This window comes from Elephas maximus, chromosome 5 (assembly GCF_024166365.1).
Source record: "Elephas maximus indicus isolate mEleMax1 chromosome 5, mEleMax1 primary haplotype, whole genome shotgun sequence".
Lineage (NCBI taxonomy): Eukaryota > Metazoa > Chordata > Mammalia > Proboscidea > Elephantidae > Elephas > Elephas maximus.
The window spans coordinates 138,403,385-138,426,009 of record NC_064823.1 but is presented as its reverse complement, the minus strand read 5'-3'; the positions used below and the strand labels follow the sequence as shown (position 1 = coordinate 138,426,009).

Below are 22,625 nucleotides of genomic sequence, written 5' to 3'. Positions count from 1 at the left end.
ACTTTAGGGAAAGATCCTTCCTTGTCTCTTCCAGCTTCTGGTAGCCCCAAGCATCTCTTGATTTGTGGCAGCATAACTCCAATCTCTGCCTTCATCTTCGCATGGCCATCTTCCCTCTGTCTGCGTCTTCTCCTCTTTACATAAGGACACCAGTCATATTGGATTAGGGTCCACGCACTTCTGTATGAACCTCATGTTAACAAATATCATCTTCAAAGATCCTATTTCAAACAAGGTCACATTCTAAGTACGGGGAGTAGGACTTCAAGGTATATTCTTTGGAGACACAATTCAATCCATAAGAGGTGCTCACAACTCCAGTCTCGTGAAAGTGTTACATGGGATATTATAGGTAGCATATGCAAATGTACACTACTCAAATATTTGGCTTTATTTCTACATACATATATTTTATTACTATTTGAAGCCAACTCAATTTGGAAGTGTGGGAAGCGTAAATGATTTTTTATAAGGTTGGATTTCAGAATTTGTTTTGAGACAGTCATGATGTCACTGGAAATGTGTTAGCAGTTGCCATCAAGTTGATTCCGACTTGTGGTGGCCTCGTGTGTGTCAGAATAGGACTGCTCCATGGGGTTTCCAATGTTGATTTTTTATTTGGAAGTAGATCACCAGGCTTTTCTTCTAATCTGTTAGGGGTTCCAAAAGAAGAATAAGCTTAGTGCAGAAAGGCTCCCTTTTGCTAGTGTGTAGAAGAATGGGCTAAGGGCTTACTCTGGAGTCTGGCAGAAAAAATTGAATAAGACAGCATCTCCCAAAGTGCAATCCTTGGGATTCTGGATTCAGAAACATGTCTCCACTCCATCCCTGGAAAGCGTTAAGCCTGAAGTTCGAAAGTGATAACACCCCAGAGTGACCCTCAACCAGTGAGGAATGGGAATTGGTAGACGAACAGCCCAGCATCTTTGCTTTCAGAAGGTCAGTTCTGAAGAATGTTCTACACAATCTCCTCGAGCTTCCCCAGCGAGACTGAGCTCCAGTTGCCCACAGTGTTAACATATCATAAATACGTTGCTTACTGCCTCTTCTCCCTTTCCTACTTCCCCACTTTTGCTGAGGGTTTTCTAGGAGCATTTTGTGAACGACCACCTTGCAGATGTCACCTGAGGACTAAGGCGCACCTGATCCAAGCCATGGTATTTTCAATTACCTTGTATGCGTGTGAAAGCTGGACAATGAAAAAGGAAGGCCAAAGAATAATTGATGCATTCGAATTATGGTGTTGGAGAAGAATATTGAATATATCATGGACTGCCAGAAGAACGAACAAATCTATCTTGGAGGAAGTACAGCCAGAATGTCCCTCAGAAGCAAAGATGGCAAGATTTCATCTTGCTTACTTTGGACATTTTATAAGAAGGGACTAATCTCTGGAGAGGAAACCCTGGTGGCATAGTGGTTAAGTGCTATGGCTGCCAACCAAAAGGTTGGCAGTTTGAATCTACCAGGTGCTCCTTGGAAACTCTCTGGGGGCAGTTCTACTCTGTCCCATAGGATTGCTATAAGTCAGAATCAACTCAACGGCAACAGGTTTGGTTTTTTTGGTTTGAATCCCTGGAGAACTACATCATACTTGTTTAAGCAGAGGGTCAGCGAAAAAGAGAAAGACTCTCAACCAGATTGGATTGACTCAGTGCCTTCAACTAGGGGTTCAAACAGCAATGATTTTGAAGACGGCACAGGACCAGGCAAAATTTTGTTCTGTTATAAACTGGGTCTCTATAAGTTGGAGCTGACTGCATGACACCTAACAACAACCCAGATGCTTCCTCTGTGTCTGCCTTCAGGGACCTGAAACTAAGACAACACGTTTGGGAGACAGTGAACAACCATGGCTTCCTCTTGAAAATTCACATTACACATGAAATACATTAAAGTTTCTGAGAACCCCTGCAGTGTAGAATCCTCTTTATTTTTGCCTATCCCACTATGTCCCCAATCTACTTAATTATGGAACTGGTGAAAAATCTGCTGAAAAACACTGAGTTAAGAGTATGGAATAAGTTGATGCATCCCTTCAGGACACAGCCTTAATAACTGACATATGGAAAATGAAGTGCTATCTCCTGGCTTCTCTATTTGCTTCTTCCCCAACTTACTGGGGATTGTTACCTATAATTTCCTATAACAGTGGCTTTAGCTGAATGAGTTTCACAAATGCTGCATGTACACATTATATTAGCTACTAGAAGGCCTCATTTTTCAGAAATAGGAAATTGCTTAGGCACTGTGCAAATCCATTTATACAAGAAATATTTATTGACACCTACGATAGGTCAGATACTCTGATTTTGCTTTCTACAACATTTCTTGGATACCACTCCTAGAATTATTTAGAGCTATAAAGGAGCCCTGGTGGCACAGTGGTTAAGAGGTTGGCTGCTAAAAGTTTGGCAGTTCTAATCCACCAGGCACTCCTTGAAAACCCTATGGGGCAGTTCTACTGTGTCCTATAGGGTTGTAATGAGTGGGAATCTACTCAAAGGCAACGGTTAGGTTGTTGGTTTTTAGAGTTGTAGAAGAACTTAGCGACCATATCACCTAGCCTCTCAAACAGAGCTGAGACCCAGAGAGGTAAAGTTATCCAGGTGAGCAGTGGTGTTCACGCACATATTGCTTGCTTCAGAGCTTGCTGGATGTCTATGCCGTGGCGTTTCTGGAGTAGACTCCACTCATTCCACCTATTCGAGTTGTAGGTAACTGTGACAGTTGACTCTTCAGTTACATATGTTGTTGTTAGTTGCTGTAGACTTGGCTCCAACTCATGGTGACCCTATGTATAACAGAACAAAATGTTGCTCGGTCCTGAGCCATCTTCACCAATGTTGGTATGCTCAAATTCATTGTTGTAGCCACTGTGTGTCTTGAGTTCCTTCCAACCTCGGGGCTTATCTTCCAGCACTATATCAGACAATAGTCCATTGTGATCCATAGAGCCTTCTTTGGTTAATTTTCAGAAGTAAATTGCTAGGCCTTTCTTCCCAGTATGTCTTAGTCTGAAAGCTCCCCTGAAACCTGTCTACCACGGGTGATCCTCCTAGTTGAAATACCAGTGACATAGCTTCCAGCATTATAGCAACATGCAAGCTATCACAGTACAGCAAACTGACAGATGGGTGGTGGTCAGTTATATACAAATATTATGAAATAAGGCATCTAGGTGCCATGAATGTGCCTTCATGAGAAACATTTCCTCCTATAAACGTAGAAGTCTAAACTGAAAGGGACCTAGGAGATGTATGGTAGAATCATCAACGTGTTTTTGGATGGAATCTGTCAGAGAAGAATTTGGGGGATCAGAAAGAACCTAGTGGATGTTGAGGCCACCCATTATGGGTGACTAAGCACAGTTTTGTATTCCTGGTTCAGGAAACAGTCATATGATCCCTAGCACCACAGTGCTGGGAACAAAGTCATGTGCAGTGAAGGAATATGCTTTTCTTAACTGGGATTAGACAGCATTGAACCTTGGTTTTAGAGGGGTGTGTGCTATGGAGGTTATTGGAGAGCTGATGAGCTTGCTCTTGCGAAAGGGAGTATTGGGGCATCCTACTTTCCCCAATTCTCAGGACCAGAGCTTGCTCCCTGGATACAGAAGAATGGCCATGAGAATCAGGATGTTGCATGCAAAGAGGGGTGTTTCCTTTTGGAAAGGGGATGGAACACTGAACTAGAGACTTGGAAAAGGGGCTTTTGAAGAAAGAAAGCAACTGTAAAGTCGGAGGAGAGATAAAGTCAGAAAGAAATCCATGCAGATGGGATACCCTTGTTCTGAAGACGTACATCTATGAAGGTCTATTTCCCTGGCGATGAGTCCATCAGATAATGCTCCGAGTGATGGATCTCCTGTGATGTGGCAGAGAGAGCACTATTTGTTCATCAGCTCATTCGTTCTCCCCCCGGCACATAGGAAGACCACAGCTCCCAGCACGCGGGCATCTAGGAGCGGCCCATGAAAGCTAGGCAGCAACAGTGTGTGCTTTTCCAGAGCTGGCTCTTCAAACCTTTCCTGTCATCCTCCATGCTTTCTCTCTTCACTCCTCTGCTAGCTGGAAGCTGAAGATCCGGTGGAAATCTCCTAGGCTCAGAGGCCTGGGGGACAGAAATCATCACCTGGAGGAGAGCTACCTGACTCAGCACATCTGTATTGGTCTTTGTGTAAGCCCGGAATAAACTCTTACTGTGTTAACCCACTGCCATCGATCGAGTCGATTCCAGCTCATGGTGACCCCATGAATTACAGAGTAGAACTGCTCCGGAGGGTTTTCTTGGCTGTAATCTTTCCAGCAAATGAGCCCTGGTGGTGCAGTGGCTAAGTGCTTGGCTGCTAACCAAAAGGTTGCTGGTTCAAACCTAGCAGCCACTCCACCGGAGAAAGATGCAGATTATCTATCAGGCCTTTCTTCCACGGTGCTGCTAAGTTTGCAAAGGGCAAACCGTACACCACCCAAGGATCTTCTTTATTGTGTGACAGCCCTGAGAACTGGTTGTTACAACAACTAGCAGCAATTCTCCTGACTGATACTCTTCAATATTCTGTAAGATCCCCCTGAACCTTCAATAAAGGGTGGCAGAACCTTGCACTACTTTCAATTGTTGCTCATTGTTTTTGTTTGTTTGTTTTCTGGTCTGGGGAGGACTGGCAAGTGAATGGGCAGGGATAAACACCACTCCTCTACCATCTGGCTTGAGTTTCTGGGTAGTGCAAATGGTTAAGCACTCAGCTACTAACTAAAAAGTTGGAGGTTCAAGGCTACCCAGAGATGCCTTGGAAGAAAGACCTGGCGACCTACTTCTAAAAACTCAGCCACTGAAAACCCTATGGAGCACAGCTCTACCCTGACACATATGGGGCTGCCACGAGCTGGCTCCAGCCTCCTCTCCCACCACCCAGATCACTAACAGGTAGTGCGTCAGGTTATTGTCAGCCATGGAAGATCCCGTGGTTCAGCAGTGGCCAAGATGAGTCCTTCAGGGCACAACAGGCAGTGACCCCAAACTCCCCAGAAAAGAAAAGGAGGAGCAGTGTCATACTCAGGTTACACTGAAAGAAGGCTTTCTAGGGAAACAAACAAACAAACAAACAAACCCATTGCCATCAAGTCTATTCCGAACCATAGCGACCCTATAGGACAGGGTAGAACCCACAGGGTTTCGAAGGAGCAGTTGGTGGATTCAAACTACCGACCTTTTGATTAGCAGCCGAGCTCTTAACCGCTGCGCCACCAGGGCTCCTTTCTGAAGAAAAAAAAGTAAAATTCTTCTAGGGACTTTAGTTAAACAACAAACAAAAAATAAATACAATTGAGGCAAGCAATCTTTGCTTTAATCTTCACCCAAGATTATGGCTGGGAGCTTAACATATGTGTTAGAAGCTAGAGGTGGTTCTGAAACATTAGGACACAATTATTAGATTCTTGAGAGGCAAATATATAAACCTTAACGTTTTCATGTCTCTTTCCCCAAATTAATGGGGTCTCTTCTAAATCATTTCTCCTTTTGCTGAGGTAGAAAGCCAATTCTTCGGTGGTTTTTGTGAGAAGACAGAAAACCTAGTTATCCCCACCTGACTCCATAACAAGAATTTTTCTGAATTCGCCCCAGGACTGATGGTCCCAACCCACCCTCTTGGTGACCCTCTATTAACATATCAAAAGCCTTTCAAAGTGATTTCTAAAGCTGTCCTGTTTTGTCTCAGGGCTGCTGATAGCCTTCGGACTTCATTCACCAGCCTGAACTTCTTATTCCAAAAAATTTTTTTATCGTGCTTTAGGTGAAAGTTTACAGAGCAAATTAGTTTCTCGTTCTATAAGTTTGTACATAAAGTGTTCCAGGACATTGACTGCACTCACCACAATGTGTTAGTGTTCTCCCCATTTCCGCCCTGGGTTCCCTGTTTTCTTTCCGTGGGATTTTCCACCTCCTCCTGCCTTCTCATCTTTGCTTTGGGGCAAGTGTTGTCCTTTCGATCTCCTATAACTGACTGTTCTAAGGAACACATACCTGACAGGTGTTATTGTTTATTTTATGGACCTGTCTATTGTTTGGTTGACAGCTGGTCTCCAGGAATGGCTTCAGTTCCAGGTCAGAAGGGTGTCTGAGGGCCAGAGTCTCAGAGTTTCCTTCAGTACCTGTTAGACTAGTAGGTCTGGTCTTTCTTGTGAATTTGATTTTTTTGTTCTACGTTTTTCTCCTACTCTGTCCTAGGCCCTCTGTTGTGATCTCAGTCAGAGCGGTTGGCAGTACACCAGCCTGAACTCCTGAATTTACACTGCCATCCTGTGAGGACCGACCCGGACCTAGGACATTTCTGGCTATTAATGTTAATTACCTTAGTCATTTGTTACCTCAGTTCTCCTCAGCACATACCTCGCACTCACACCTTCCTCCTGGTACCCCATGCTTTCGGCACCACCCACACCAGCTGATATCGAGTTAATTCTGCCTCGTGGTGACCCCTTGTGTCTCAGAATAGAACTGTTATCCGTAGGGTTTTCAAAGGTTGAATTTTTGAAAGTAGATCATCAGGACTTCCTTCCAAGGCTCCTCTGGGTGGACTCAAGCCCCCAGGCTTTTGGTTAGCAGCTGAGCGTGTTAACCATTTCCACCATCCAGGGACCACGTTGTCCTTGTTAGCTTCCGTGGAGTCCGCCCTTGAATCACAGTTGCCGCGTGTGACGGAGTAGACCTGCTCCGTAGGTTTTTCTTGGCTGTAATCCTTACAGAAGCAGGTCCCCAGGTCTTTTCTTCTGTAGAGCCACTGCGAGGGTTCGAACCACCAACCTTTCAGTTAGTAGCTGATCCCAAACTGATTGCACCACCCAGGCTCCTTCCAAGGAGTATACACCATTGAAAACACAGCTCCTGGCAGGTAACTGGGCTTTGGTGGAAACTTAGTGTCTGACCACAGACATCAAGTGACTATGTGACCAGAATTGCCTGTCATAAACTGGGAGTCTAACCCACCACATAATAAGATGAGCCAGGCCCAGTGGCAATCCATTTTAAGATAGGTGTGGTACCGCTGGGATCAGACACAGACAGGGCCACAATACAGGACCATGAAATATTTCTGAAAAATTCAAAACGAATTAATACACTTCTAAATAACCTGGTGGCATAGTGGTTAAGAGCTATGGCTGCTAACTAGGGCTGGCAGTTCAAATCCACCAGCCGCTCCTTGGAAACCCTATGGGGCAGTTCTACTTTGTCCTTTAGGGTTGCTATAAGAGTCGGAATCAACTCAATGGCAATGGGTTCGGTTTTTTTTTTTTTTTTTTGGAATCAGTATCTACACATTTAAGCTGAATGAAAATGAAATTACTATTATCAGAATTTGTGAGATAGCCCTTAAGTAGTGCTTTGGGAGAAATATACAGCTTCTATATTACACAGCATGCTTGGTAAAGTAGAGGGTCAGTGAAGAAGAGGAAGACCCTCAATGTGATGGACTGAAAGAGTGGCTGCATCAGTGGGCTCAAGCATAACAACAATTGTGAGAATGACACAGGATCAGGCAGTGCTTCTTTCTGTGGTACATAGGGTTGCTGTGAGTCGGGATCCACTCTACAGCACCTAACAACAACATACGTATGTCAAAACGATCCAATCGTACACTATAAACATGTGCAATTTATTGTATATCAAATACACCTCAATAAAAAGTAAAAATTATCAGGCAAAAGAAGTTCTCTTCTGGTCGAACTTGGAGCTGTGAGTATGTAAGCCCAAGGCAGCCATCTTGACACTGTGAGGAGAAAACCCGCTTGAAGCCAATGCAGAGGAAGAGAACTGAAAGAAGACGAAATTGAGATCAGACTCTGGGAACCCACTGTGCACCTGGATTCCGCTGTGCCTGAAGTACTCCTGGAATTGTTCCTTATGGAGATAATATATCTCTTTGTGTATGTGTGTGTGTACATGCATGATTAACCCAGTTAGAGTTTTCTGTGTTGCAAACAAAAAGTTCCTTGTAGTAGGCTCCACAGTCAGCCAGACCAGAGTCTCGTCTTAATCAGCAAATATCTTAGGGAGGGATTCGTTTTTAGGTTACAGGAGTGACCAGAGCTGTCTGTCTTAAGGGAAGAAGGCCTGGAACTGCTCCACACGTGATCCTTGAGCCCCGGAGGCCTGAGGGGGAGCCCTGCTGTGCTTGTGCACTGGGCTGTTTCAGGGAAAGTCACGGTCAGTTGTGCATCTGCTTCAGAGAAGTATTTTTAGCGGCAAATAGAGTGGTTTGCAAATAAACAAATGCCTGGAACAAATCCTGAAAAGGAGAGCGCCGGTGTGCAGCCCACTGTCAAACTAGGTCAGCCTCAGGCACAACTGCTTTGACAGTTTGCTCCCGAAGGTGACCCACAGGTGCCGTTTCCTGTTCCCACAAGTCAGCCGTCTATAGTTTGAGAATCCCAGGCCTGGGAGAGACCAGGCTCATGCCCCCGCTTTCATGGGTCCAGACCTACACCGGCTCAGAACCCCGGAGGGAAGGTGGAAATCCCTTGAATCCAGAGAGGGCACTCTCAGGCTCGTCTCTGTCAGTCCTGCCAGGAGATTGGTCTTTCCAGGTGGCAAATCTGTGTGTCTACAGGAGAGAAGTTGGGGCAGTGGTGGTGCAGTGGAAGAATTCTTGCCTTCCATGTGGAAGACCTGGGTTCGATTCCTGGCCAATGCACCTCCTGTGCAGCCACCACCTGTCTGTCAGTGGAGGCTTGCTTGTTGCTATGATGCTGAACAGGTTTCCGTAGAGCTTCCAGACTAAGACAGGCTAGGAAGGAAGGCCTGGTGATTTACTTCTAAAAATCAGCCAATGTACCCCTAGAAACCTTTTTAACTCAGTGCTGATGTCACTCCTGAGGTTCAGCCTTCAGCCAAAGATCAGACGGGCCTATAAAACAAACAATAACACACATAGTTCAACCATGTATACGAGACTAAATGGGCACACCAGCGCAGGGGCAGGGACGAGAAGGCAGGAAGGGACAGGAAAGCTGGATGAATAGAAATGGGGAACCCAAGGCTGAAAAGGGGAGAGTGTACACATTGCAGGGTTGGCAACCAAAGTCACACAACAATGTGTGTATTAATCGTGTAATGAGAAACTAATTTCCTCTGTAAACTTTCACCAAAAGCACAAAAAAGGAAAGAAAAAAAAAAATCAGCCATTGTAAAACTTTGGCCCACCACAGTCAATCCCATTGTACACGGAATTGCCGCAAGTCGGGGCCGACTTAGTGGTAACAACAAAAGTTGTGTTTGGATTTTTTAGTTATAAAAAGCAATAAATTACCTTTTTCATTAAGTCAGTATAATTCCTTCTTAGAGTACTTTGTGCTCAAAGGGATCCTGACTAGTATATCTGGGTCCCTTAAAGTCACCCCAGGACCCATTTGCCAAGGAAGGCAAAGTGGAAGCAATGCAGAGTCCCCTAGGTGGGGCAGGCTATGGTTATGCTTCTTGCTTGGGTCGGGTTTGGCCCTGGAACTGGGCCCGTGTGGGGGGTGAAGGGCAGTGATTGCTGTGAATCTAATAAGGACAGGGGAAGTGGAAATGAATGGGGAGTACCACCAGGGTCCAGTTACCAAAACACTGCCATCATCTGGCCCATGTGGCACTGTGTCTCACCCGATGGATGTCACCAGAACTGTTATCAGGTGTGTTGTGAAATTCACACCAGTTCCAGAGCCAAAGGGAGGTTTGGAAGCTATGTTTGATTGTGAGAGACATCTGGCCACCAGAGAGGTACACATAGGTCACCCCAGAGCACAACCCCTGCACTTCCCAGCTATTCCTCTCTCAGCTTTTGGTAAACGAGACACATGACCACAAAAATTCATTCAATGTTGTGTGCAGATGACACAACCGTGCTTGCTGAAAGTAAAGAGGACTTGAAGCACTTACTGATGAAGATCAAAGACCACAGCCTTCAGTATGGATTATACCTTAACATAAGGAAAACAAAAATCCTCACAGCTGGACCAAGAAGCCACATCGTAATAAACAGGGAAAAGATTGAAGTTGTCAAAGATTTCATTTTACATGGGTCCACAATCAACAGCAATGGAAGCAGCAGTCAAGAAACCAAAAAACGCATTGCACTGGGCAAATCTGCTGCAAAAGACCTCTTTAAAATGTTGAAAACCAAAGATGTCATCTTGAAGACTAAGGTGCTGCTGACCCAAGCCATGGTTTTTCAGTCGACTCCTATGCATGTGAAAGCTGGACTATGAATAAAGAAGACCAAAGAAGAATCAACGCCTTTGAACTGTGGCATTGGCGAAGAATATTGAATATACCATGGACTGCCAAAAGAGCAAATGAATCTGTCTTGGAAAAAGTACAACCAGAATGCTCCTTAGAAGCAAAGATAGTGAGGCTACATTTCACATACTTTGGGCATGCTGTCAGGAGGGACTAGTCCCTGGAGAAGGACATCACGCTTGGTAAAGTAGAGGGTCAGTGAAGAAGAGGAAGACCCTCAATGAGACGGATTGACACAGTGGCTACAACAATGGGCTTAAGCATAACAACTGTGAGAATGGCGGAGGACTGGGCAGTGTTTCATTCTGTTGTATATCGGGTCACTTTGAGTTGAAACTGACCCGATGGCACCTAACAACAACAACAATTATGCAACTCCAAAGACAGACATGACATGATGGGTGAGGGTGGCAGCTGCAGTTTCTGCTTGCTCAGAACCCATTATTTCCCTTTTTCTTTGGGTACCACCCCTCCCCCACCTTGCTCTCATGGATCCAAGGGTAGACATATGACCCAGTCCTGCTGTGAAGTGATTGATTCAGGGAGGGGCATGTACCCAAGCCAGACCAATGAGACCTCTCCCCAAGACATTTCCTGGGACTATTTCGAAAGTGGTATTCTGTTTTCACCGAGGATTCCAACCTGGCAGCATGATGGCTTTCTTTGCCATCTCTTGGGGAGATCCTGACTGGGATAGACAGTAAGCACAGACAGAAGCAAAGCTGTGTCAGAAAGCATCGATTTTACCCCTTGATTCAGCTATTCCTGAAACCACCTGCATTTATTTCATAAATCATTAGTTCTTCTTTTATTTAAACCAGTTTGAATCGAGTGTCTGTCATTTATGACTAAATGAATCCTGACTAATATAATCTATTAATCAGCAAGCCTGTCTAGCAACTACTAGGTGTATTGAAGAGAATATAAAAAGATAATATGAGCCCAGATGAAAAACATGTGCAGAGGTGGAAGGCACACAGAGTCCAGCTCAAGTCTTAGCCTTGCTATCCCCAAGAGGTGTGACTTAGCTTAACTTCCCCTGACAGTACCTCACAACCTTGCTTGCTGAAAATGGAGAGGACTTGAAGCACTTACTGATGAAGATCAAAGACCACGGCCTTCAGTATGGATCACACCTCAACAGAAAGAAAACAAAAATCCTCACAACTGTACCAGTAAGCAACTCATGATAAACTAAGAAAATATTGAAGCTGTCAAGAATTTCACTTTACTTGAATCCATAATCAACCTCCATGAAAACAGAAATCAAGAAATCAAGCGGCTTTTTTTCATTGCGCAAATCTCCTCCAAAAGATCTCTTCAAATTGTTGAAAAGCAAAGATGTCACTTTGAGGACTAAGGTGCACCTGATTCAAGCAATGATATTTTCCGTCTCCTCATATACATGTGAAAGCTGGACAATGAATAAGGAAGACCAGAGAAGAATTGACACCTTTGAATTGTGGTGTTGGAGAAGAATATTGACTATACCATGGACTCCCAGAAGATTGAACGAATCTGTCTTTGAAGAAGTACAGCCAGAATGCTCCTTAGAAGGGAGGATGGTGAGACTTCATCTTACGTACTTTGGACATGTTATCAAGAGGGATCGGTCCCTGGAGAAGGACATCATGCTTGGTAAAGTAGGGGGTAAGTGAAAAAGAGGAAGACACTCAATGAGATGGATTGACACAGTGGCTGCAACAATGGGCTCAGACATAACAATGACTGTAAGAATTACACAGGACCAGGCAGTGTTTCTTTTTTTTTTTTTTGTACATAGGATTGCTAAATGTCAGAACCAACTCAACAGGTCCTAACAACAAGGTATTATGGAGTTATTGGGTGGTACAAATGATTGATGTGCTTAGCTGCTAACCAAAATGTTGGAGGTTTGAGTCTACCCAGAGGTGCCTTGGAAGAATGGCCTGGCAATCTACTTCTGAAAAATCAGCTACTAAAAACTCTGTGGAGTACAGTTCTACTCTGACACACACGGGGTCACCTTGAATTGGAATCCACTTAACAGCAACTGGTTTTAAGGTATTATCAATATAGGGATGGTAATACCACATGGGTCTGCCTCTCAGGGCAGACCAAATGATAAGATGCATATGGAAGCATTTTGAATCTCTAGAGCCCAATGCAAACTTAGTAACAAATTGTGTTCTAAACCTGTGCTGTCCAACACAGTAGCCACTAGCCATATGAAGCTATCAAGCAGGTAAAATGTATAAAATGTACACTGGGTTTTCAAAGACTTAGCATGAAAAAAAAGTAAATGTCACATTAATAATTTTTATACTGATTACATGGTGAAAGGCTGATTTTGGAATATCTTGGGTTAAATAAAAGATATTAAAATTAATTTCACCTATTTCTTTTTCCTTTTTTGATGTAGACACTAGGACATTGAAAATTGTGTATGTGGCTTGACCAAAATGGATCTCAGAAGAGACTCTGACACTTGATTTTGAACTTCAAGTAGCTAAAGCAAAAGGAAGAAATGATGAAGTACAAGAGCTGAACAGAAGAATTGAAAGGGCAGCTCGAGAAGACAAAGTAATATAATGACACGTGCAGAGAGCTGGAGGTAGAAAACCAAAAGGGAAGAACACCCAGCATTTCTCAAGCTGAAAGAACTGAAGAAAAAATTCAAGCCTTGAGTTGTGATATTGAAGGATTCTACGGGGAAAATATTAAATGACGCAGGAAGCATCAAAAGAAGATGGAAGGAATACACAGAGTCATTATACCAAAAAGAACTGGTCCACATTCAACCATTTCAAGAGTTAGCATGTGATCAGGAACCAATGGTACTGAGGGAAGAAGCCAAGCGGCACTGAAGGCACTGGCAACAAACAAGGCTCAAGGAATTGACGGAACACGAACTGAGATGTTTCAACAAATGGATGCAGTGCTGGAAGTGCCCACTAGTCTATGCCAAGAAAAATACCAAGAAATTTGGAATATAGCTTCCTGGCCAAATGACTGGAAGAGATCCATATTTAGGCCTATTCCCAAGAAAGGTGACCCAACTGAATGTGGAAATTATCGAACAATATCATTAATATCACACGCAAGTAAAATTCTCCAGAAGATCATTCAAAAGCAGCTGCAGCAGCATATTGACAGGGAACTGCTGGGAATTCAAGAAGAGGACGCGGAACCAGGGATGTCATTGCTGGTGTCAGGTGGGTCCTGGCTGAAAGCAGAGAATACCAGAAGGATGTTTACCTGTGTTTTACTGACTATGCAAAGGCATTCGACTGTGTGGATCATAACAAACTATGGAGAACATTGCGAAGAATGGGAATTCCAGAACACCTAATTGTGCTCATGAGGAACCTCTGACATAGATCAAGAGGCAGTTGTTCGGACAGAACAAGGGGATACCGATTGGTTTAAAGTCAGGAAAGGTGTGCGTCAGGGTTGTATCCTTTTACCGTACCTATTCGATCTGTATGCTAAGCAAATAATCCTAGAAGCTGGACTATATGAAGAAGAACAGGGCATCAGGATTGGAGGAAGACTCATTAACAACCTGCGTTATGCAGATAAAACAATCTTACTTGCTGAAAGTGAAGAGGACTTGAAGCACTTACTGATGAAGATCGAAGACTATAGCCTTCGGTACGGATTACATCTCAACATAAAGAAAACAAAAATCCTAACAACTGGACCAATAAGCAACATCATGATAAATGGAGAAAAGATTGAAGTTGTCAAGGATTTCATTTTACTTGGATCCACAATCAACGGCCATGGAAGCAGCAGTCAGGAAATCAAAAGACGCATTGCATTGGGCAAATCTGCTGCAAAGGACCTCTTCAAAGTGTTGAAGAGCAAAGACGTCACCTGGAAGACTAAGGTGTGCCTGACCCAAGGTATGGCGTTTTCAATTGCCTTATATGCATGTGAAAGCTGGACAATGAATAAGGCAGACCAAAGAAGTATTGACACCTTTGAATTGTGGTGCTGGCAAAGAATATTGAATATACCATGGACTGCCAAAAGAAGGAACAAATCTGTCTTGGAAGAAGTACAACCAGAATGCTCCTTGGAAGCAAGGATGGCAAGACATGTCACATATTTAGGACATGTTACCAGGAGGGATCAGTCCCTGGGGAAGGACATCATGCTTGGTAAAGTAGAGAAGAAAAGGTCAGCGAAAAAATGGAAGACCCTCAATGAGATGGATTGACAAAGTGGCTGCAAGAATGGACTGAAACATAACAAACCAGCGGGAGGATGGCGCAGGACCGGGCAGTGTTTCGTTTTTGTCACTATGAGTTGGAATGGACTCCACGGCACCTAACAACAACATGTGCTTTGCATTTGTAGTTCACATTGTATTTCTATTTGACAACACTGGTCTAAATTATGAGGGATGGTCTGTTGCTGGTGTGAGGGATGAGTGAGGGCTGGAACAGTCTAGAAAATCAGAAAAATCTCAAATCAAGTGGTGAAAGATAGGACTGTATTTGTGACCAGTCTCCTTTGATTATTGTCTCCAATTTTCCCTGTGTTTCAAATGGACTGTCTTCCTTTTCCCTTTGTGACTCCCACTGTTCACCTCCCACCACCACCACAGAATCAAATGGGTTTCTAGAATTGTCACTGACTCCAATCTATGTTTATTCACTGGTTTCCTTCTCGGAAATGCCCCGTGTCCAGAAGGGACATCCTCTGGCCTCTCCGATGCAGACGTGTCTTCATCATTTCTCAATAGAATTGTATCTGTGGCCGGTTGTCCGGTATCCATGCGCCCCTTTCTGGAAGCAGTGTACTTTGTTCTTAGCCTGGGTTCCCCCTCAAGAGACCCTGAACCAAGGATGTGGGTGCGAGTAGTTTTTATTTATTTATTTATTAGTGTTTTTCCAGTAGTTATTCCAAGTAGTTATTTTTTAAGGAGGGAATCCCAGGAAGCACCATGAAAGAGTAGGGAAGTAAGACAGGGAAAGGATGCAAGCAATAAAAGGTGCATTAATAAGACAAAGGTGCGACTGAGGCTCAGTTCCTTGCGGGTCACTTTGAGAAATGATGTGAAGCACACCTCATAATTGTCCCACTGAGGAATAAGTAAGCTGGGCTATTTAGTCACTAAATTTTATTGCTCAATAGTTGAGGGTCAATGTTGGGACATTGACCTCTGGTATTTCCAGCTTATTGAATACGCTACTGGGGAAAGAGAATGCCCTCAGGCAGAAAGATACATGGAATCTTTAGGATACACAGGAAATGTCTGAAAATGGTCTCTAAGAAAGGCTGACAGGAAATGACCAGGGCATGGACAGTGTTTGCTACATATTGGAAGGCAGAGAGGAGGGATGGGGAGAAGTGTGGTCCTTGGCGATATTTTTTGAACTTCTGGATCAAGCCTTACCTGAAGCTTATCTTTAGACTTCTCATTTACTTCAGCCTATAAATTCCATATACTGTTAAGCCAGTTTAAGTTGAGTTTTCTTTTATTTGCAACATAACGATTCTTAACCCACCTTGTTCCCACAACTGGGAACACTCCCTATTGTCTTAAAATCAGGAGACAAGGCTGATGGGTAAGTCGTAATATCTTTTCCTCCCTGAAACCAGAATGCAGTGGTAAGAAGACGAGGAGCTCCATGGAATGGCGGCCAAGTTCTCCTCATGATCCAAGAGCCATCTCTGTGAAACAGACCTCACTAGGAAACTCATTCAACTCTCTCTAAACACGCTCGGCTCCATGTCTGAACCTAATGCCACGTCCAATCCATTGTTGTTTATTCCAGAAAACTGAATTCATATCGAGAATCTTGCTGTGGAGGCAAAAAGGGCTTAACAGCTTCTCTAATGTCCAAGAGCTCTTACAAAGCAATACATGGAAAACAACTAAAGGAGATGCTAAATAGGGGGAGAAAAGCAAAAAATTTCCCCTGACATTCATGTCATTTCACCAAACTGCATGGATTTGGGAGGATATGGAAGTTTCAGGAAGATTTTGTGTGCCATCTGAGACTTGCCTAAGGCCTGCCTCTCTTGTATCCAATCCTGGACCCACCAGTTTATGTCAATCTGTCTTCCCAGTTTTGCTTTTTGGGGTAAAGGAAAAAGAGTTGCCATTGAGTCAATTGTGACTCACGGTGACCCCGTATGTGTCAAGTAGAACTGCGCTCCTTGGGGTTTTCAATGGCTGGTTTTTTGGAAGTAGATTGCCAGGCCTTTCTTCAGAGGCACCTCCGGGTAGACTCAAACCTCCAACCTTTCAGTTAGTAGCCAAGCAGATTAACCTTTTGCATTACTTAAGGAGCCCAGCTTTTAACCTAAGGTTATGTATGAACACACCCCCTCTTGGACTTGGGGCAGGATTTCCCCCACAGTCAGAGGCTATGTTAGTTAATAAATATGGACACGTTTCTTTACATCTTTGAGCCCCATTTTCTTTATGTAAGAATAGATATAAACACATTCCAGTCCATATCCATCAGGGTTTCATCAGAGAAGCCGAATCGCTGTAAGGATTATATATACCAGTACCCCTTGCCACGTGTGTCATAGCAGACCTGTGCTGCCTAGAGTTTTCAGCGTCTGATTTTTCAGTAGTAGATTGCCAGGACTTTCTTCCGAGGTGCCTCTGAGTAAACTCAAACCTCCAATCTTTTAGTTAGCAGTGAGCTCATTCGCTGTTTGTACCACCTACTACGGGACCAGACCAAACCTGTTCTGTCAAGTAGGTTCCAACTAAGAGCGCCCCTGTATGACAGAGTAGAACTGCCCATTGAGTTCCCAAGGCTGTAATCTTTACAAATTCGAACAGTCAGCCTTTCCGTTGGCAGCCAAGCACTTTAAACTACTTTGCCACCAGGGCTCCCTCCAGGTACCAGGTACCAAGAACCAAAACCAAACCTGTTGCCATCGGGTCAATTCTGACTCATAGCGACCCTATAGGACAGGGTAGAACTGTCCCATAGGGTTTCCAAGAAGCAGCTGTTAGATTCGAACGGTCGATTTCTGGTAAGCAGCCTAGTTCCTAACCACTGCACCACCAGGGCTCCCAGGTAAGGAGGGTGGTTGGAAAAGAGAAATAGTTCCATTCCCTATGTGGCCACAAGAGGGAGCTCCCAATGGTCGGCTGTACCTGAAAGGGAACTACAGTCTGTCCGCGGAAACTGACAAAGAAAACTTGATTTAAAAGGTGTCTTCTAATTTTTTTTTTTTTCTAATAAACCTCAGCTTCTTCTTGCTAACATGCCAAGAGCAATCACTGAACACTTTCAGTCAGTTCAGTGTGTCCTCTCGGGATCTGAGAGGCATTGTCCTATTAAATCTAGGTCATTTGATTTTGGGCATCAGTTTATCTTGGGAGCTGCTCCTATATTTTACAAGGTGAATTTCAGAGCAACAAGATTAAAGATTCAGTAAGTGGGTAAAGTTAACACGGAGCCCTTGGGCCTGGTAAACTGACAATCGAGTCAGAATAACTATTTACCATTCTAAAGCTGGGATCCTCGTTGCACAATTGTTCCTGAAGAATGAATGCCACTCTCACTTCCCTTCTTGCATATGTCTGGGTCTTTTCAATTCATATTTCAAATGGATTCTCTTTGTCTCTCTTTTTTTATTATTATTATTATTATCATTTTGCCAGGGACTTTGGATCATTGCAAGATAGTGGGTAATGACAGACTATAATTAAGCTTAAAACAGATTTTTCTTTTAGGAGCAAGAAGAATCCGCTCTCACTGAGCCCCCAGATTGTCTGAGCTGTAATTTGCCGGGCTGTCACAAAGGGGTCCTTTTTCCGCATGATGCGCTGCGATGATGAGCAAGGCTCTGAAGTTGAGGGCTGTGTGCCTCTCCCCGCACACTTTCCGGAGCGAGCAGAATGGACGCTTAAATAGCTAAGTATAGCTTGAAGCTGATTACAGGCCAGATCCTGCTATTGTGCTTCATCAGTTGTCATTGTGGAGGGTGCAATTGCGCCAGCATGTTTCTCTTTGAAGCCGGCTCCAAGCTCCTTTCTGGGACGGGAGGGAAACTGTTGCTGAGCCTCAGGCCCAGGGGTGAGGAGAATTCCTCTTCTGGAGTGTCCACCAAGGAAGGCCTTGGCAGGTCTTTGAAAATGAAAAATGGACTGGCTTCAGCCACGATCCCTGCAGCCTTGGCATTGCTATGGCTCCTGGATTTATGGGTAATCTCTCATGAAGAGGGCAGAAGATGTGGCTCTGCCCTCACTAGCTGTATGAACTTCAGCAAGCAGCTTAACTTCCCTGGCCTTAGTTTTTCCATCTGTACAATGGGACCAATAATATTTATTCCCACGGTGGATTTGAGGACCAATGAAATGAGATACATAAAGAGCCTGAAACATTTTGCGCACACATGCACGCCCACATACGCTTTATATATATATGTATATAATGTAAATACAATTGCCGTAAAGTTGATTCTGACTCATGGCGACCCCATGTATGTCAGAGTAGAACTGCGCTCCATAGGGTTTTGGATGGCTGTGATCTTTTGGAAGTAGATCACCAAGGCTTTCACATTCTTCTGAGGCACCTCCAGGTGGATTCAAACTACCAACCTTCCAGTTAGTAGCTGAGTGCTTAACTGCCCATGTTACCCAGGAACAACATTTAAAAAAAAAAAAGAAAAACCCCATTGCCCTCTAATTGATATATATATAGTGACCAGATAGAACAGAGTAGAGCTGCCCCATCGGGTTTCCGTGGAGCGGTTGGAGGACTCAAGCTGCCAACCTTTTGGTTAGCAGCCAAACGCTTAACCACTGCTCCATCAGGGCCCCATGTGTGTGTATGTATATGTACGGGTGTGTGTGTGTGTGTGTGTGTGTGTATATACACATATATTATATAGTTTCTTTACTGTGTGCATCTGTGTTTGTGTGTGTGTCTGATTTCTTGATGACAGTAATAGGTTGGGGTCATATTGCGGAGGTTTATATGCCAGGAGATGACATTCTGGCTTGGCTACCGAATAACAACAACAACAATAATCAACTTGCGTTGGATGCCTACTATGAGCCAAACACTGTTCTAAGCACTTTGCTTGTATTAAAGCACTGGTTCTCACTGGGAGCACTTCCAGCATTTGGGCAGGGCCCTTCTTTATCACTGGGACTGTCCTGAGCAACTGTCCTGTGTGACTGTCAAGGGTCTTGCCAGACTGTGAGCATGCCTGCCTCTGCCCACTATGCACCGCTGATGCACCCTCAGTCATGTGACAGCCCGGCTACTCTGCACTTGTTCAAATACCCAGCTGAGAGCCAGTTTCATGGAGCAGAGATCTGCACTGTCCAATGTGGAAGCTGCTGGCCACATGTGGCTACTGAGCCCCTGAATTGAAGCTAGTCTGTACTGAGATGTGTTCCAAGTATAAAATAATACATACTGGATTCTGGCAACTTAGTATGAATAAACTGAAGTACCCCATTAATATTTTTAATACTGACTACATGCCGAGATGATAGTATCTTAGATATGTTGGAGTAAGTAAAACATTAAAATTAATCTTACCCATTTCTTTGACTTTTTCTAATGTGACTGCTAGAAAAGTTTAAGTACACATGCCGTTTGTATTTGCGGTCTGCATTATATTTCTACTGGACAGTGCTGGTCAGGGCAGTGGGACCTTGTGGAGGGTTTTTGAGCTATGATGGTGTTAGAACTGCCGTGGCGACACTGCCAGTCCAGCCAGCCAATATCCATATTCTGTTTCTTCTGTACTAACAAAATTCTCATTTTGTTTGGGGGGCCTTGTGTTAAAATATAGGTCTGTGGGTGGCACAAAGAGTTTGTGCTTGACTATTGACCTAAAGGTGAGGAGTTGGAGCCCACCCTCTGGTACTGTGGAAGAAAGCCTTGGTAATCGGCTTCCATGAAGATTACAGCCAAGAAAACTCTATGGAGCAGCTCTACTTTGTAACGTATGGGGTCGTCACGAGTCAGAATCAACTCAGTGGCAATGGGTTTGGGTTTGTGCGCACGTGTGTGTGTTAAAATACAATCCTTAGATTGCCAGTTCTTGCCAAAAAGATATAAATAGAAGTCTACTGAATGGGGCTTCTAGGAAAGCTACTGTTAGCATGATAAAAAAGGAAATGAGCTAACATGTCCTTTTATCCTTTGTTCTTCCCCTTTTTTTTCTTCCTGCCTGGAATGCAGACACAATGTTTGGAGGTGAAGCAGCCTTCTTGGAACCATGAGGCTGACAGTCAAATGCTAAGAATGGAACTGGAAGGAGAAAGGAGACTTATTTCCTTGAGTAGCTTCACCAGCCCTGGACTGCCCACCCTTGGACTCTTTATTACATGAGAGAATAAAAGGCTCTTTTAGTAAGGCTATTGTAGTTGGCTTTCTGTTACATGAACTGAATATGATTCTAACTGACTGTCATCAGTTTTGGAGTCATTGTAGTGGACATTTATCCTGTTTTCTTTCTGGCCCAAATATTTAAGCATCTTTGCTATGTTTGGGGAGTTTCTGACATTAAGAATTGGGACTCCCCAAGGCAGAGCCCAGAAAACACAAATGCTCAGACTGCTTCGTAGCATGAGCCTGAGCCAATCACATTGATTTAAGGGAGAGTTCAGTTCAGAAGCAACTGGAGAAAGTTAACTTTAATGTTCAGTCCCAATAGCCTTTTAACAAACTCTTTTTCTCCGTTACTGAACATTTCGATCAAAGGTTCTATAGAGGAATCCTGATCAAAAGGGGGAAATTTTAGAACAGAACTTAAAAATCTCACAGAATTCAGACTTTCTGGAGCCACTGAGGCTGGATAAACCCCCAAAACTACCCTGAAGTAATCTTTAAAACTTAAACCAAAAATATCCCCTGAAGTCTTCTTAAAAACAAATAAAATTTAGCTTAACTAGTAAAGAAACTCTGCCTTGAGCATTGTGCTTTTTTAAGAACTATCTGTATGGGATCAAATTGACAACAGCAACTCAAAAGGTTAGACAGGAATCTTAAGGTGCAGTGAGTTTATGTTAATGGGGAAGAATAATTCGGAAGAAGGAGGATGAGAATGGTGGTATAACTTGAAGAATGTAATCAATGGCACCAAATTGTACATGTAGAAATTGTCGAATTGGTGTATGCTCTGCTGTGCATATTCTCAACAACAACAAAAAATAAATTAAATAAATAAATAAACTCCTCTCTTGCTGAGTCAGCCTGAGTCAACATCTGCTGCCTGCAGCCAGGGGCCCTGATGGGCACAGCTGTGACTTGGTTAAGGGCCTGCTCCTCAAGAGTTTCTTATTAAAATCCAATTCCTCAAAGAAAAGACACACAGCCCTTAACTTCTCAGCAGGAAATGACTGGCCTGAGATTGGGGACTTCCTGACGTAGGCCAAGTGTGGTATGATGATGACTGTCTCCATCCATTGCCAACTCTAGAGGCCACCACAGTATGGCCTTACAATGTGCACTGATCACTTTTTGAGCTCAAGTTGCTGATGAGGAAAACAATGCAAAGACAGAACCTATCCAGGAGAAAATAACAAGCAAGGGGTTGCTCAAACCTGTCTTCTGACTCCAGGTACAATATGCTTTTCAATACATCCCTCTGCCATCAGCCCAAGGAGTCCTGGTGGTGCGATGGTTAAGCATTCCACAGCTAACTGAAAGGTTGGCAATTTGAACCCACCCAGCAGCTCCATGGGAGAAAGATCTGGCAATCTGCTTCTGTAAAGACTACAGCCAAGAAAACCCTATGGGGCAGTTCTACTCTGTCACATGGGGTCGCTATGAGCTGGAATCAACTCGACGGCACACAACAAGCACAAGACTTCAGCCCAGGAAATTTTACACAGAATTAGACAACCTGGATTCAATCATGGTGCTAATACGTACCTGCTGCGTGACTCTAAGCAAGTCACTTAACCTGTCTGAGCTTTGGTTTCCTCCTCTACAGGGTAGACTTCACAGGCATGGGATCCTTTCAGTCACACGGGGCCCCTTGCTGAGAACACCCCCTTCTCCACTTGACTTTAATGTTTTACTGCCACCATCTTGAAATTCTTAATGATTTTTGAACAAAAGGCCTGGCATTTTCACTTTGTATTGGGCCCCTGCAAATTAGCCAGTCCTGCTCCTCTATAAAATAGGAACAATATTTACCTCAATTGTTTGTGGTGAGAATTAAACGAGAAAATGTCTCTTATGTGCTTAGTCTTACCCATTGTTGATGAGTCGATTTCAACTCATGTGACCCCATGTGTTACAGAGTAGAACTGAGCTCTATACGGTTTTCTTGGCTATAATCTTTATGGAAGCAGATCACCAGGCCTGTCTTCCGTGGTGTTGCTAGGTGGCTTCGAACCACCAACCTTTCAGTTAGCA

At 43.8% G+C, this 22,625-nt stretch overlaps 2 protein-coding genes across 2 annotated transcripts in view; both read right to left on the bottom strand.

The window, feature by feature from the left end:
• CCDC149 (coiled-coil domain containing 149) overlaps positions 1 to 5,229 on the bottom strand; it is a 194,754-nt gene extending 189,525 nt beyond the window's left edge. Inside the window, exon 1 of the mRNA XM_049886425.1 lies at positions 5,210 to 5,229. The gene's annotated coding sequence lies outside the window, so the exon portion shown is untranslated. The remainder of the gene's footprint in view (positions 1 to 5,209) is intronic.
• A 3,626-nt stretch (positions 5,230 to 8,855) lies between these two features.
• Positions 8,856 to 22,625, bottom strand: part of LGI2 (leucine rich repeat LGI family member 2) — a 73,926-nt gene continuing 60,156 nt past the window's right edge. Inside the window, exon 9 of the transcript XR_007517694.1 lies at positions 8,856 to 8,905. The gene's annotated coding sequence lies outside the window, so the exon portion shown is untranslated. The remainder of the gene's footprint in view (positions 8,906 to 22,625) is intronic.